The sequence below is a fragment of the Vombatus ursinus genome, unplaced genomic scaffold (assembly GCF_900497805.2).
Source record: "Vombatus ursinus unplaced genomic scaffold, bare-nosed wombat genome assembly UNPS02014825.1, whole genome shotgun sequence".
NCBI classification, from domain to species: Eukaryota; Metazoa; Chordata; class Mammalia; order Diprotodontia; family Vombatidae; genus Vombatus; species Vombatus ursinus.
In genome coordinates this window covers 4,081,089-4,098,739 of record NW_020954603.1, presented here as the reverse complement: position 1 = coordinate 4,098,739, position 17,651 = coordinate 4,081,089, and the positions used below count along the sequence as shown (strand labels likewise).

General features: G+C 44.1%; 1 protein-coding gene across 4 annotated transcripts in view; it reads right to left on the bottom strand.

Moving 5' to 3' along the window:
- The window catches only part of ELAVL4 (ELAV like RNA binding protein 4), a 72,714-nt gene that overhangs the window by 28,545 nt on the left and 26,518 nt on the right, over positions 1–17,651 (bottom strand). The gene's annotated exons all lie outside the window — the stretch shown is intronic.

Here is a 17,651-nt window from a genome sequence, read left to right as displayed (position 1 = left end):
TGTCAAAGGTGGTATTTGAACCCAGATCCACTGATTCTGGATTCAGTGTCCCTTCCAGTGTGGGGCCTCAATAAGTTTACTGCTAGAATTTGAAGCAGCTGCCAGGTAACCTCAGTCTGGACACTCCCCCAAAAGAAAATCCCCCTCCCCCAAAATAGTTTTTCCACCAGAATCAACTAGTGAGATCGCAGTACAAAGGCAGAAGTGAAAGACGTTTGTAATGAGGGGTTTGGCTGCTCTATAAGGAGACGGGGGCAATGTGTCTAAAAAGAAATGAGAGGAAACAATGGTGGGGTTCCTGATTAAGAAAAGCCACCACCATCACCACCACCAAAACAGGCAACCGCTCCAAACCCAATAATGTGCTTGCAACCATGCTAATGCTTATAAATAGTCCATCAGCTCTCTCCGCCATGTGTCATCAGCTAAAAATATCACTCGGAAACTTTACGTCTTTGACATTCCCTCCCTTTCAGCAGCATGGCTGCGGGACAGCCACACGAACTCGCCTGAGTGTCCAGGCACTGTGGGCGTCAGGCAGGGCCGCCATGAGTGAAATGAAAGGACATCGCACGCCAGGAAAGAAGGGTTATATAAAGCCTCCTTCAGAGTGCCAGTGACGCTGATGGGAGACCAAACAGCATGCCACTGCTGCTTGACGAGAGCCCGTTTCAGCAGCCAAAATCAGCTCAACAGCTTCTGTTTTGCTGGTAAATGTCTGTGTTGATATTGGTAGTAGGAGGGGACCCTAGGAAACAACTGGGTTTGTATCATGAGATTTTTTTTTAAAAAATGTAATCTAATTTAAAAATCAATTTTTTAAAAATGCTGGAGAAAGATACCTGTCCATACATTCAAGAACGTATCAAGTTACATAAGCGTCAGACCACCTCTCTGCAACATTTACACACACACACACATGCACACACGCACACACATATATATGTATGTGCATGTGTATATGTATATATTTTATAGATCACACACATATATATCATGAAGAGATACATATACACACATCAATCTATCAGTTAAACTCGCCCCTTGCCCCCATCTCCCCCCTTTCCCTCTCCCTCCTCACTCTGACTTTGAAAGAATATGGTGGTATATGCAACCTGCTAAGCCTATCTTTCATTAGATAGATTAAGGAGGGGGATGCTGGAGGTGACATGGGACAGGATATTATCCACAACCATGTGGCATCAAGCACTCCCACCACGTATCATTCACTCCATATTGCCAGTGAATAGTGAGGGCTATGCCCTTGTCAATTACACAATTCTCGCTCACTTCCAAAGCCTTCTCTGGCTCCATTTCGAAAAGTACAAGAGCAAGGCCTGAATGTCTTTGGTTTTAAAACATCAGTTTCTTCTCATTTTTTCTGGGCTTTATGCAGCCAGATTACATCAATCTAATTAAATACACTTATATCCTGCAATTTTCTCATTTAACTTTACCTTGAAGACAACAGAAGCCATTTAAAAAAAGAGAATCGTGTACCAAAACACTTTTTATCGTCTTTTCTATTTAAACCCATGCTTCCTTTCAGTGACTAAGTGCTTACAGACAGTTCCAGACACAACGTGTCGCTATTTTAAATGGCATCCAGGTTATTATCCTTTACTTCCATTGAGCTCCTCTGAAGCACACGCTTCTCAGTAGGTCACATTCACCCAATGTATCGACCTCAGAAAGGTGACCAGGTCTACAGCTAGCACTTCTGGCCCAATTCAAAGAGAGAAGGAGGAAGAGGGAGAGACAGAATAGGAGGAAGGGAGCAGGAGAGGGAGGGAGGGAAAGGGAGAGGGAGAGAGAATATCATAAAATCAGAAGATGGAGCCAGGAATCCTTGGCCACTTAAAAACAAAAACAAAAACAAAATAATAGCTAACATTTACATAGTGCTCAAAGGTTTCTGAAGCGCTTTATTAATACCCACAACACAACTGCCTCTTTCTGAAATTCCTCCTGACTTACCTTTAACACATGAAAGAAGTGACAATTTGTTCCCTCCTGACACGCAGCCCCCAGTGAGAATTTATGTAGGAGAATTCCTAACAAGGGAAGTGGTGTCTGTTTCTGGGGAAGACAGGAGCCTATCTAAAATTAGGCAGACATCCACGGAGATTAAAAATACACCTCACTTTTCAAGTTCTTATAGAAGGTCAATCACCCATATGCTCTTAGGTGGGGACCATCTGATGCCCCTAAGATGGAAAGCATACAGAAGCAAAAGACCTTTAGGGGCAGGGAAATCAGAAATTTGTACACCTGCCTCCCACATCCACATTCCTTGGGATCCTCCCTGATGGTCAAGCAGGGATGCCTGGTGACTACTGGTTGCCATATGATTGACTGGTCTGCCCCTTCCATGAAGACCCCAGGGCTGCCCTGAAGCTGAGAAGTCAGTGTTTCAGGAGGAAACACCAAGAAAAGGCTGCCACCTGCCATCAAACAGAGGCATATGACAGGTACCCACCCATGGCCCCAACATAATATCACCAAGCAAGCTGACAGCAGACCATTTACCGAAGGAAAAACCCAATTTACTAGACATTCAAGAGAGGGGGCGGGGTGGAGCGTAGGATATGGAAAACATGAGGAAAATCCAACTCTGGGCACATCTGACTGGTGAATTCTTCTGCCCCAATCATCAGAACTTCCAGCTAAATCACTCAAAAACCATGCCAGCACTGAATTGTGCTCCTTCCAAATTGTGCTCCAGAGCATCAAAGCCCTAGGAAGAGAAATTTTTCACTCCCTTTTTAATTAATTAATTAATTAATTTTTAGTTTTCAACATTCACTTCCACAAGATTTTGAGTTCCAAATTTTCACCCCATCTCTCCCCTCCCCCACCCCAACTGCATGCATTCTGAATACCCCGTCCCCCAATCTGTAATTTTTCACTTCTTTAAAGGGTAAGGATATGGCTTCTGCAAATGTGGTTCCAAACCTGGATACACAAAGAAAATTCACATGATCCACTCAAGTATCCAGAGTAACTCTGGTTGCTCAGGGTAACCTGAGAAGGTCTGGGCTGGGACATCCCACTGCTTAGTGTAGAGTAGAGCGAGCTGGGTTATAATGAGCATAGGCTCGTACATATGTGTTTGTCTGCATTTTAGAGCTGGATAAAAAGGTTCTTTAATCATTAATTCATTTTCCCCCTTGCTTTAAAGCAACTGACCTATTACTACACATTCAATCGACAATCAAAAGGCATTTAAAAGCATCTACTATGTATCAAATGCTGGGCTAAGCTCTGGAAACACAAAGAATAGCAAAAGCAGGCCCTGCCCTCAGGGAGCTCATGGTCCAAGGACACAACAACTAGGCATAAACAAGACATATCCATGTTAAAGAGGGGCTCCAAGGGAAAGGTCCTAGCAGTTGGAGGGGCCCAGAAGTCCTACTGAAGGTGGGATTTGAAGCTGAGTATTGAAGGAGGAGAGGTGGGGGGGAAAGCACTCCAGGCATGGAGAACAGGCCATGCAAAGGCCTGGTGATGGGAAATGGAGGGTGGTATGCTAGGAACAGTAAGGAGCGCGATACAGACCGACTACAGAGTGTGAGAGAAGACAGGGAAGACAGCTTTGCAAGGCAAAGAGAACGCTTTAAATTGCATCCGAGAGGGGACAGGAAGTACCAGTGGGGCTCATCAGGGGGAGTGCGCCATACACCAACACAGAAAAGCCAGGCGCCCCGAGTCAGCTTTTTCACGGGGCCATCCTGCCCACCTCGCTCTTTATTTCTCCTCTCTCTTTCAAGCTCCTGAGGCCAGGCCAGATGGGCACCTACTGTGGATGAAAACATCTAAGTGCAGTGAGGCCCTTTGGTGGATGGAAGAATCCCTGGCTCAGGCTGAAATTCTGCACCTCCAGGCAAAATGACAAAATCCCTGGGCAGTGAACACCTGACCATGTGGGTGTGAATGATCCGCTCACAGCCTGCTCAGTCCCTCTGCCGTTAGCCAGGCTAGGGGAAAACACTGATAAATTCACCCAAACAGACCTGAAATAGAATCGGAGTGGAAAAGATGCTGATAACTGGAGGAAGAAGGGGAGGGAGGCAAACTCTGGGCTAAGGCCTGCTCACTTCCTCCCACTCGCCTAGATGAGGGCGGTCCGACATGGTCCGATCTGTCCAGTCCTGTTCACGTGGTCACCGATGACCTGCTAGGTGGCATCTTTAACTTGCATGTGTTCTTATATGGGAATGAGGTTGTTCCCCCTGACCCCCCATAAAATAAAAGTTCTTTGAGGTGGACAAGGATTGTTTCTACTTTGTCAAGCACAGAGCCTGGCACACAGTAGGAATTTAATAAACGCATATTCATGCACTGAATGACACAAAGCTGGGGAAAATGGGTCGAATCAATTAAGATGAAATCGAATAAGGATAAACATAAAGTCTTACAACTTAAATATTTTTAAAAAGCAAGTGAATAATTGTAGGATGGTCAGTCAACAAACACCTATTAATAATACTAACTAACAATGAGGCGGCTAAGCAATGCAGTGGATGGGACGCTGGGCGTGGAATCAGGAAGAGCTGAATTCAAATCTGGCCTCAGACACATACTAGCTGTGTGGCCCTGGGCAAGCCACTCATCCCGCTTTGTCTCAATTTCTCCAACTATACAATGAGATTAATAATAGTATCTACCTTCCAGGGTTGTTGTGAGGATCAAATGAGATAATATTTGTAAAGTGCTTAACATAGCTCACAGCACACAGCTGGCAATTAATTAAATGCTGCTTTCTTCCCACTCTCTCCTTCCCTTCCTTTCTTCTCCCTTTCCTTCCTCTCTCCTTTCCTTCTTCCCTCCCTCCCTTCCTTCCTCTCTCCTTTCCTTCTCTCCCTCTCTTCCTTCCTTCCTCTCTCCCTCCCTCCCTCCACTGACACAGTATCTTAAAGGTTTACAAAGCACTTTACATATATTATTTCATTTGATTATCAAAACAACCAAGAGGTAGGTGCTATTCTCATTCTCATCCTTCGTTCATTTTACAGATGAGGAAACTGAGGCTGAGAAAATTTAAGAGACTCCTCACTTTAGTCTATTTGTTTCTGTCTCCTTTCCCTCTCCCCCCCTTGCATATCCTGATAGATCTTCTTAGGCTCCAGTTGTTAAACACTCAAAGGCTTCACAACTTGGCCCTTTCTACACAACTTCCCTCGGTGTACTCCATGGTCCATCCACACTGTCCTCCTTACATATGGAAACTTGGGTGGGGGGAGCCTGTTTCTGGTTATGAGAGACTGGAGAGTTCTAACTGGTTGTGGAGCCCAAACAACTGATAATCCAGAGGTTGCTTAGCCAGAACTCAGCATATATACAAAAGGAGTGCCCATCCCTTTCTCTGGACATCTTCGCTCCGAAGTGGAAGGGGCTACTTAGAGCGGTTCCTTCAAGAGCCAGGTTGGGAAAAGCCAGTCCCTCTGTTTCCCACCTGGTCATGGTGGCTGTGGACACATACATCTCTCTCTCTCTCTCCCCCTTTCTTTCCTCCTCCTCATTTTTCCTTCTCTCTCTCTCTCTCTCTCTCTCTCTCTCTCTCTCTCTCTCTCTCTCATTCTTTCCTCATCTTAGGCAAACATGCATTACAGAATGGAAGCATCCAGGTAACCTGGTGAGATCAAAGGTCCCATCAGAAGTATGTGTCATCACATTCAGAGTTCACTCTCATCCTGGTTGTGCCTTCTGGCTTTCCATATTTCAGCACTTTGTCTCAGCTACAGCCTCACCCTGGAACATCCATCATCTTTCTCATCCTAGGGCATCCTTCCACCAGGCTAGGTCCCTTCTCCAGTTGGAGAGTTTCTTCCAGGGTCTCCATTTGGGGGAGAGGTCACTCTTCATTCCCTTCCTAACTCTGTTTCTGACTTTCTGGACTTCTGCACCAGGCCTCAGCTCGTACCGCCTCACCTCACACACACTCTCTAACTCTCTCATTATACTGCAAGCCCCATGATGGCTTTCTTTTTGTTCCTATCTGTATGCCCAGGGCTTAGAACAGGGCCTTGAACATGATAAATACTTGATAAATGCTTGATGCCTATCAATGATAGCTGGGGAATCCACCAGTGTCAGTGGCTAATGGCAGCATCTGTATTGGGAATGCAGAGACACTGAGAACAAATTGGAGCAGACCAAGAGTCACGCAAAGAAACCTGAGCCCTTACACTGGAGAAGAATGTCAGCTATGGACTCAAGAAAGGACTTTCAAGCCACAGAATGCTACTTTTGCCACAAATTTAAGTCTACACATATGCCTTACTACTTCTGTATTCTAAGTTAGAGCACTTTTCCCGAGGAACTGTGCTTATTTGTAAGAGGGTGTGTGCCACTGGTTTTTGTGGGCATGTTCTGTACTAACTATTCTTACTGTACCTTCTTCATAAATACCTTTTCTAAAAGCAATTATGTCAGTCAGGCTGATTGTGTAATATACTGATAGGGGCTCAGGAGAAACAGCATTGGAAATTTAATCCTTCTGGATTATCTCCAAAATCCTGAGAATAACAGTCAGCCACCCTCTGGAGAACGGTGAAAAAGTAACTGGGGCCAAAGGACGGAATTAATCCAAGGCAGAATTCCTTCCTTCAAAGGTCTAACCCAAAGCCTTCCCAGTGGTGTGACTGGGTACCACACCAACACATCAGTACAGGGAAGGGTTAGGGAATTCACACAGCTGCCAGAGAAGGCAGATGCTCTGGGGGATGGGCTGAGTCAGCCGAGCAGTGAGCTCCCAACCCACCCTCAATCTTGCCTTCTCACCCAGTATCGATATCCCAGTTTGAATTTCGGCTCCTACAACCAGCCTCCCACTCCTATCTTGGGCTGTGGTGCTTGTAAAACTTATAAGCCTTGAAATTAGCTTTGCTGGATGGATGGGATTTGAACAGGAAGAAAAATCAAGTAGAAACTCAGCTTGTTCTTTTGACTGACACAAGTGTGGATCCTGTTGTACATAATGGGGAGGGGGGTTGCTCTTCTCGTACCCCAGTGCTATCCATTACTCCTTTTCAATCCTCTTTTTGCCCATACCTCAAAGTAGGATACATCAAAGAGCAAGTAATCAGATCTTAGAGACAAGGTATAAACATACCTTTAAAAAATTTAAACAAGTAGCCTAGCAAAATAAATAGAGGGCTGGCCTTAGAGTCAGGGAGATCTGGGTTCAAATCCTCCCTCTTATACTTACTGGCTCATGACTATAGGCAAGTCACTTAACCTCTATGAGACTCTGTATACTCATCTGCAAAATGTGTGTATTATAACCAATCAAAATATCATTTTATTTGTGTTTTTAATGCTTAATTAATGCTGCTCATTCATCGATAGGGCCTTAATTCATTTCTTTTCTTCTTGTTGTTTAGTCATTTTTCAGTCGTGTCCAATGCTTCATGACTCCTTTTGGAGTCTTGTTGGCAAAGATACTGAAGTGGTATGCCACTTCCTTCTCTAGCTCATTTTACAGATGATGAAGATGAAGCACACAGAGCTAAGTATCTCGCTCAGGGTGACATAGCTAGTAGGTGTCTGGAGCTGGGTTTGAACTCAGGAAGAGAAGTCTTCCTGACTCCAGGCCTGGCACTATCTACTGTGCCATCTAGTTAGAATTCCATTTTTACCTAGCTCAAATGAGATGATGTGTATGTCAAGTTCACTGAAAACCTTGCAGCATTATATGAATATCAGTGATTATTTTAAAAGAATGAAATTATTTCATCTACATGAAAAGACTGACATATATGTATATGGATGGCTGAACGGATGTTACATTGTTATCTCAGTGGACAAGGGTCCAGGAAACTTAATAAGAGAGCCAAAGGATTTCTGAGTTATAACTATCTCAAGTTCAAGGGTATCAGGGAGATTTTTTCCAACACTCAAGTGAATGCTCAGAAAACATTCCTAAAGCTTCAAAAAAATCACTTTCATCTCCCCAGCCAAGCCCTCAACAGTATGGGCAAACTCCTAAGTTTTTATCACCCTTAAACAGGGAGAGAGCAAACAAACGTGAAAGAATTTGCCTTAAAAAGGCACAAAGACCTTCCCTAATCTAGTGCCACACCACTTCTGCATCTTTCACTGTTGCCAATATGATTCTCCACTCTCACCAGGCCAGTCTTCCCACCACCAACCCCCAAACTCATCAACATTCCCTTCTATGTGCCTCTGACGTACTGTTCCTCCAAGCTGGAATGCCCCCTAGTTGATGTTTGCCCCTGTGGGCATATCCCACCTCAAACCTTCAGGGACTACCTCGGGGCCATCCTTTTGATGAAGTCAGCTCTCAGGACTGTCCAGCTGTTTGTCCTTTGTTCTCAAAGAGGACCATGACATCAGGAAGGTGATGTCATGACTTGCAAGTGAATTGGATTTAAGTGAGGGAGGGCTGTGCAAAGTCACCAGCCTCACTTTCATGTCCAGAACCATCAGGGTCCAGTGGCAAGATATAGATCAGGACGACTGGAGATGGTCCCGGATGCAGTAGAAGACTTTGGACCTTTTAAGCTAAGGTCTTTCCCAGGTGTCAGTTTGTCTGAAGCAATGCCCATTCAGTGGTTAAGGCGAGGTAAAAAATGAGGCAAAGAATGTCGTCTTTTACCTAGTTAAAAATAATAATAATTATTATTATTATAACCAATCTGGGAGGGGAAGACCTTCAGGCTTTCTGGTCAAAACAGAAATAACTGCTATTTATACTCACTCTGAACCATCAGAATCCAAACAATGACCAAGGGAGGCTTGGGCTGGGACCTACTATACGCCTATCAAAGAGAGCCAGAATGATCTGGGTTTAAGGTATGGTCGTCAAAAAAGAAATCTAGCCTATAAACCCCAAGATATCTTGCAAGGTTTCAGAGATCAAAATTCATATTCCTTTGGGCAGAGTACCTGAAGGATTCCCTTTGTGGACAGAGAGAGAGGAAGGAGGGAGAGAAGGAGGGAGAGGAAGGAGGGAGGGAAAGAATGAAGGAAGGAAAAAGGAAGAAGGAAAGAAGGAAGCCGAGTTGCCAACTGGTTGGTTCCCCATCGGGGCAGCTACTACTCCTCACAGGTCACTGTTTGTCCTTTGTTCTCCATGAGGACCATGACATCAGTGTGTACCTCTGGAAAGGGGAGCATGAACCAGAGGAGCCCTAACATCCCTTCCAATTCAAAGACTCTAGTCAGTTTCACAGTATGTTTCTTTGAGGTTGAGGTTCAAATAGCACATGGGGCCTGACTTAAGTTCTTCGTGACACTCAGATAGATGGATGCGCATGATGTGACAGGCACACGCTTCTTTGGGGACAGGGCCTTCCAAGTCCTTGGTTTATTATCTCAATATTAATTGAAACAGGGAAAGAGAAACCATAACCCCATGAAGTGGCTCCATGATTTCCTGATAGCCCCCACTTCGCCCTCCATTAGGTGTTACTATGACAGATAGCTTCAATTCCAGTTGGGTTTATCTTCTCTATGCTGATGATTCTCAGATTGATATATCCAGCCCCAGTCCTTCCTCACAGTTTGAGTCCTGTATCATCTGTCTGCTGGGCATTTCAAACTGGATAGCCCATAGGTACCTCAAACTCAACACGTTCACAGAGGATCTCATTCTATTCCTCCCTCTCCCCCCTCCAAAACCTCCCTATTTCTGTCCAGGGTACCACCAGCCTTCCAGTCCCCTAGATTTGCAATCCCAGTGCCATCCATGACCCCTTACTCTCACCTCACATATCCACTCAAGTGCCAGATTTTGTCACTTGTACCTAGACAATATTTCTTCTATCCTTCCCCTTCTCTCTACTCACACAATCGCTACGCCGCTACAGGTACTCCTGACTTCTAATTGTTTCTTCCAGTCTCCCACTTCTCCAATTCATCTTCCACTCGGTGGCCAAAATGACATTCCTAAGGCCCAGGTCTGATGATGTCTGTCCTTCTTACTCAATAAACCTCAGTCGCTCCCCTCTTATTTCTTTTCTTTTTTTTTTTTTTGCAAGGCAATTGGGATTAAATGACTTACCCAGGGTCACACAGCTAGTAAGTGTCAGGTCTGAGACTCTCCCCTCTTATTTCATGAATCAAATATAAGCCCCCATGTTGGGCATTTCAAGCTTTTCAGAAGCTAGCCCCAACCTACCTCTCCAGCCTTATGACACATTATTCTCCTTCACACAGACTACGGTCCAGCCAGAATGACCCTGCTGTTCCACCTCTCAGCTCTCTTCCCCCTGCCTCCAACCACCTTTCAGAATCTCTGGTTTTTTGAAAGACTCGGCCTACACACCCCACTGCACGAAACCTTCCTTCGTTTCCCAGCTGCTAGTATCCTCTTACCAAATGCACCTCTTGTCTACTTGGAATATCTTTTGCATCTATTGATATAGGTCTATGTTTTCTCCTCTGATAGAATGGAAACCCCTCAAGGGCAGGTCCTGTTGCACAACTAAATTTATGTTTCTTTCTGGTTTTGTTTTTTTTTTGGGCAATTGGGGTTAAGTGACTTGCCCAGGGTCACACAGCTAGTAGGTGTCAAGTGTTTGGTCTGAGGCTGGATTTGAACTCAGGTTCTCCTGACTTCAGGGCCAGTGCTCTATCCATTGCGCCACCTAGCTGCCCCTCTTTCTAGTTCTTAACGCAGACCCAGGCACATAATAAATATTGAATGCTGGCTGACAGATTGACTATGTGATCTGAGGCACCTTATCTCCTCTCTCTGAGCCTCAGTTTCCTCACCTGGAAAACAAAGGGGGTTGGGCCAGCTAATTTCTAAGGTCCCTTCTACCTCTCCATTACTGATCTGTGATAGTCACAGCAGCAGCTCATGTTTTTATCACATTTTAAGATTTAAAAAGTATTCTCTTTGTTAAGATTATCATTCCCATTTTATAGATGAGGGAACTGAGGCTTATACAGTTCAATTTATGCCTTTATTAAGCCACTGTAATGTTCCAGATACTCCGCTTGGCACTGGGGATGCAAAGACTCCCTGCCCTTTAGTGACTCACATTCTACTGAAGGAGAAAACACATAGACACATATGTGTCTACACAGATACATATAGAGATACATATAAATGCATATACACACACACCCACACACTCAAATATATGCAAAATAAATTCAAGGTAAGGATGAGATGCCAGTATCTGGAAAAGGGGGGGAAGTGAGGAAATGCATCAGGTAGAAGGTGGTGCTTGAGCTAACTACGAAGTGACTTTTCTAAGCTCCTACAAGCTAATAAGTGGGAGAAACAGAACTCAAGCCCAGCTCTTCTGTGCTCTTTCTAAATACAAGCCGACTCACTAGAAGGCTGAATTAAACTGCTTTTTGTCTATTCTTTCATTTCATGAGAAAGACAGATCAAAAGAAAAGGACCTGATTTTCTAGGATGGTTAAAGTTGGCACCCCAAAATATTTAGGGTATGTCCTGGGGTCACTTCTCATTCTGTCCGTCTCCAACACCTTTGACACTCATTCATAGGGCAGTGAGGCACCTGGGTCAATCCGTCAACAAACTCTTATGTGTTTACCACCTTTTGCTAAGGACTGGGCATGCAAAAAAATATGAACAAAAAGAAAGACACTGTGTGCCTGAATCTCCTCTACAACATACCTGACAAGCGGCTCTCCAGAATACCAGATTTGGAGCTAAAATGGGTCTCAAAGTCAACAAGACCAAAATCTCATTTTACAGGGGAGGCAAGTGAAGTCCAGCGAGGATGAGCTCCTTGCCCGGGATCACAGGGCTAGTAAGTGTCTGAGATAGACTATGAACCACCCAGGTGTTCCTGATTCCATATTTAATGCTCTACATACTAGAACATGGTGCCTCTGCTTGAGTAAGTACCTTACTGCCAGGGAGCTCAAAACATCCCAAGGCATCCCATTCAGTCTTGGACAGTTCCGATGGGAAGTTGCTGTTTTCTTTTCCGTAAAGCAAATCCAGCCACATTGTTCTATAAGGTGGGGAGGATTCGGAGCTGGACTGTGTATCTGCCATCCCAAAGATGCCTGAACTACGTTCATTACCAGAGGAGCTGAGGCCAAGAGGCAATGAACAATTTTGGGCCAGAGTATCTCATCAAACCAGATGCCAAGAGACAGGTGGGCATCAAACTTGGGCAGAGGAGGTACCACACCGATAAAACCAAGGGCCTAAACTCAATTGATGAAACTTCTCGCCCACCACCTACTGGCTCAAGGGGTTTGTGTTATCATCTTCTGAGTCTTAGCCACTGCCAACTCAAAGGCATTTGAAAACCCAGAGTAAAAAGCCGGGCACAGAAACAAAGGTTGGCAAAGGAGTGGAGGACGTCCATGGAGGAATGAATCACAGGATATAAATACCTGCTGTTGACTTTGTGTGAATCGCCTTTGGCCAGAGAAGATGTAAGGATAGACTGGGAGTGGGAGGGGTCTGAGTGCAAGTATTGGACCTGATACCTCGCTGCTGCGTGACCCAAGGCACGGTGCTTCTCTTCTGGGCCTCACTTTCAGACTCTTGGACCCTCAGAAGCCACTTAGCTCAGCCTGTTCCCAACAGGTCACCTTCTCTGTCAAAAAGGGAACTAGATGAGCTAAGAATACCCAATGCTGGCATCATTTTAGTGTTCCAACCACTTTCACTCATTCTTCTGCAATTGGTTTTCATAACTTTAATCTGAGTAGACATTATTATTGCCATTTTGTAGATAAAGAAATGGAGGCTCTAGGACAGGGAGTTCTTAACCTGGGGGGGGTGGGTCTATGAACTTAAAAAAAAGTTGATATTGGTATTTCAATATAATTTGTTTCCTCTGTAACATGTGTCTTATTTTATGCATTTAAAGACATGATTCTGAAAAAGAGACTATGGAATTTACCAGCCTGCCTGCCTGCCCAAGAAACCCATGACACAAACAAGGTGAATAATCCCTGTTCATGGGACACATTCAAGGCCAACAAAATGGGGAAATGCTGCTCAGCACTTCCAAGATGACACAGGTCTTCTGATGACCAATCCTTCCACTACTCCACACTGACTCTCAAAGGCTTCTCTCACTCACAAGAGTCTTTGACTTCATAAATTATAAACCTGTTCAATAACTATGACTGAGACCAACCATGTTCACTCAACAAAGCACAATAGGTGCTAGAAAAGAGACAAAAATAATTAGGAGGTAGACTCTTAATGTCTAGTGGGGGGAGATATGACTTATGTTTATGCCTAAGCAAGGTTGTAATATTATTTTAAAAATAATTTCAATATAGATTGGAACAAAAGAAGATGCTCAGGAAAGGTACTTGTTAAGTGAGGGCAGGAAGGAAACATCATTAATTCCTTGAGAATTCCTGGAAGGCTTCCTGGAAGAGACAGAATTTGAGCTGGGCTTTGAAATATAAAGAAAGTGATGAAGGTAGTGTGTGTTTAAGGTACGAAGGCTCCAGGACCTAAGAGGATGTAACAAAATGGAGTTTCGGTTCAGTGTCCTATATGTTTTGGGCTCCATCCCATACAGAGAAACAGCCTCACTGAAAACCTGCAAGAGAGGGCCTGTCCAAGTTGGACAAAACTTGGATTTAAGACTTTTAAAAGGGTGCATGAGGGGAGCAAAACATCTCATTTTTAAAACACTTTTACTGAGTTGAAATAGAACGAGTTTGGTCAATAAATATTCTGCTATTTTCAGCTCAAACTTTTAAAAATTCGTTTTGGTATTTTTAAAATAGCTGTTAACTCAAAGGTATTTTATAGTAATTTAATTGCTTAACTCGCTGGTTTTAAACTTGGGAATCTTTTAATTAACTATGCAGCTTTTTATCACCTTGAATCAAATCTCTCTTCAGGGATGTCATGGAGGAGAATTGTTCTTCATGGAGGGGTTGGAGCAGACATCCTCTGGGGTCCCTTTCTCCACCATGGAAGGACTGATTCTATTAGACTTACTTCTATGCTTGCTGATCAGCAAATAAACCATTTTGTGCAGAGAGGAAAAGGGGCTTAACACAAACATACAAACCAAGCACTTTGAGGATACCGCCCCTAACAAATGAGGGCGTGTGGCTTGATAGTTCAAGGAGTAGAACTCAAGCCAGAGATCTGGGTTCAAGTCTACAATCTGCCTTTTATTTGCCACCTGGGTGACCTCAGGATTGCTCATTTTCCTCACATGTCAAGAAAAGATATTGGACAAGATAATCCCTAAGGTTCCTCCCAATATAGAGGGAAGGAGAAGGATCAAAGAAAGGATGAGACCCGTGACATAGGGTTGGTCAGGGCAATGATCACTGACAACAGAGAGAAGGCGGTTTTATCAGATAAGGAGAGCAACTTTTGCCCTGCAAATGACCAAAGAAAAATGGCTAACAGGACCGATACCCAAGAAACACAGGGAAACAATAAGAAAGAAGAGCTTGATGAATTTGAACTATAACCTCAGATACACTATGAACTAGCAGATGTGACCTCCAATGCACTATAATCTCTGAAAAATGATGGAGAAAGGGTAATAATACAAATTTTCAAGAAAGAGAACAGAACTGTGAGCTTCAATGTATAAGACAACGAGCTTGACTTTGATTCTTTGGAAAAGTCTAGAAAGGATCGTTAAAGCAATGGTTAGTGAACATTTAGAAAAGGAGGCCATGTCACAGAGAGCTGCCATGGCTTCATCCAGATTAGGGTTATGCCACACTAACCTTCTTTCCTTTTTTGACAGGGTTACTGAACTAACAGATTAAAGCGATGCTACAGGAGCTGATACAGATTTAATCAAGCATTTGATAAAGCTTCTACTGCTATTCTAGTGGGGAAAGATGGAGAGATATAAGCTAGATGCTATCCCAATTCAATGGATTTGGGACTCAATGAGTAATGTTTTAATGTCATCCTGGCAAGAGAGGTGTTCCCCAGGGATCTGTGCCTGGCCCTGTGCCATTTAACATTTTTATTAATGAGTTGAACAAAGGCAGGTGGTATGTTTATCTAATTTGCAGATGACACAAAGCAGGGACGACTAACAGTGGATGAGTTCAAGTTCAAGAAGAACTTGACAGGCTAGAGCGTTGGGCTGAATCTAACAAGATGAAATTCAATAGGGGCTAACATAAAGTCTTATAATGGAGTTCAGAAAATCAGCTTCAGAGGCATAAGATGAGGGAGGCATGGACAGATAGCAGTTTGAAAGAGACCAGAGCATTTCAGTAGACTGCAAGCTCAATATGAGTCAGCAGCATGACATGGCGGCCAAAACATCTAATGTGATTTGGGATGCATTAAGGAAGGAACGGCTTCCAGGATCAGGGAGATCATAGTCCCACTTATCTCATGTTCTACATTCAGTTCTGGGCCATATGGCTTGAGGGCAGAGCGTCCAGAGGAGGTCAGCCAAGATGGTAGATGGTCTTGAGTCCAAATTATAGGAGGATCTGTTAAAGGAACTGGGGATGTTTACTCCAGAGAAGAGAAGACATAGGGTGGATCACAGGATTAGAGGTGGAAGTGACCTTAGAGTCACACAGTCCAAACTTCTCATTTTACAGATGAGGAAATAAGGCCCAGAGAGTCACAGAGACAGACACCTTGAAGTACCTGAAGGATAGTCACAGCAAAGTCAGGCTAGACTTGCTTGGTCCTAAGGGATAGAACTAGAAACAATGGGTGTCTATTTCCAAAAAGCAGATTTAGGACCAATGTCAGGGACAACTTCCTATTGATTAGGACTGTCTAATCACCTCTTGGGAGGTGAAGATTCTCCCTCTCTGGAGGTCTTGCAGCAGAATTTAGATGATTACTTATCAGGTACAGTGTAAAGGGGGATTCCTTCTAGGACTCTGGTTGGGCTGATTAGCTGGTCTGGTCTCTTCTCGCTGGCAGTCTGCAGTCCTCAGCTGGGATCTCCCTTGGGCCCCAGCTCTGACAATCTAGCCTAGTCCAATATATGGCTGTCGTCAGAGGAGGAAGGTGGGATGTCACCAAGAGTGATTACCTGTGTGAGGCTGTACCTGAAAAGCCAGATATTCTGAGCACCCAATGCACACACAAACTCTGCAACATGAGGACGGAGCTGCTAGTTTCATAAAAAAGAAAAAAAGGCCGCCTGCTATTTCTATCCCAATCCATGAGGTGGGCTTCCAATCCCTTAGAAATCCCAGCTGTAAAGGGGGTACATCTCCTTCTGGGCAGTGTCACTGGAGTCCAAGGAGATGCTCACCTGTTTGAAGACACAACTCTGGACTTGGGTGCCTAATGCAAGTCTCTTCTGAGGAGTTTCAGGAGAAGGTAGGGACAGGATTCAGGGTTTGGAGCGGGCTGGCCAAGGTACCCTAAGGGATATTTCTCAGCTCTTGAGTTTTGCAACTTTAGGCTGGGCACCAGAGAAGAGGCACTGGAACAACTGGGCCCACCCCAGTTGTGCTCACTGGCTCCTCCATGACACAGCTCTAGTCAATCTTCCCACGACCTATGCTATGCCCGCACATATCCTTGATACGATACTATAATCACTACGCCCCAAACATGGCTAAGTGGCACTGACGAGAAAGTCTGGGAGAGTCAGCAGTGCAGCAGGGAAAGGAATGGCAATAGCATCCTTAAAACAGAGATTCTAGAAGGAACTAGCCAATTAAGACGGAGAGGCTGCAGAGCGGGAGGACCCTTCCATTAAAGTCCAGGGGTAGAGTGAGTTTCCTAGGTGAAAAGGTTTCTGCAACAAAGTCAAGAAAAGACTGGAAAGCAACTGTTTTCTCCTTTTCTAGTTAGGAAATCTCCTTCCTTCCTTCCTTTCTTCCCTTCCTCCTTCCTTCCTGAATTATCATCCCCTTTAAAAACCACAACTTTCTTTTAGATTTTATTTAAAAGGGGGCAGAAATATGCATGCAATATCCTTACATAGTTTGTGAGCCTGGGACGTGGCTCTGACAGTCTTGAGAGCCTGGACTCTGGAAGGTCCTACACCAAGTCGGGAAGGCTCTGAGGAGGGGCCTAAGACACTCACCCTTCGGCTGCCTGCCTGTCACTCGTTTTTCAGCTACCACACATTTTGTGGACCACTACAGGTTGTAGGTAGGCTGCAATCTGCATGGAGAGCCCATGCTGATTAAATTGCAGACTCTTTAAGGACTGGGGGATATAACACAAAAAATGCACATGATTGAGGAGGATGAACAAGAAGACGAATACCGGTGAACATATATTTATGTAGCATTTTACGATCTTCCTGTCTGGATTTAGAAATGAAGGGTGTTTTGAGATCTGGAAATCAAGCAGCGTGCCAAGATCCCTATGAACACGCTCTGGCTTGACAGTCCCTGCACATTTCTGGACAGTGTTGCTAGAGTCTTAAACTGGGGACAGTTTATGAAAATAAGGGTGCATCAAAGCAAAATTATGTGTAGGGACAAAGTACTGACTTAACATTGGAAAGGAGGAAATTCAGGAGAAAAAAATAAAATTAAAAAATAATATTATAGAGGGAAATATAAACCTAACTCTCTTATTGTTAAAAGTAAATGAATTAAATTTAAAAAAAGAAATTTGTGGCACAGTGAGTAAGAAAACACAACTCTACAACCTATGGCTTACAAGAAAAATCTAAAAGTAAAGATAAGCATAGATTCTAAGCACAAAGCTGAAAAAAAGCTATGCATCAGGTGGATCCAAAGAA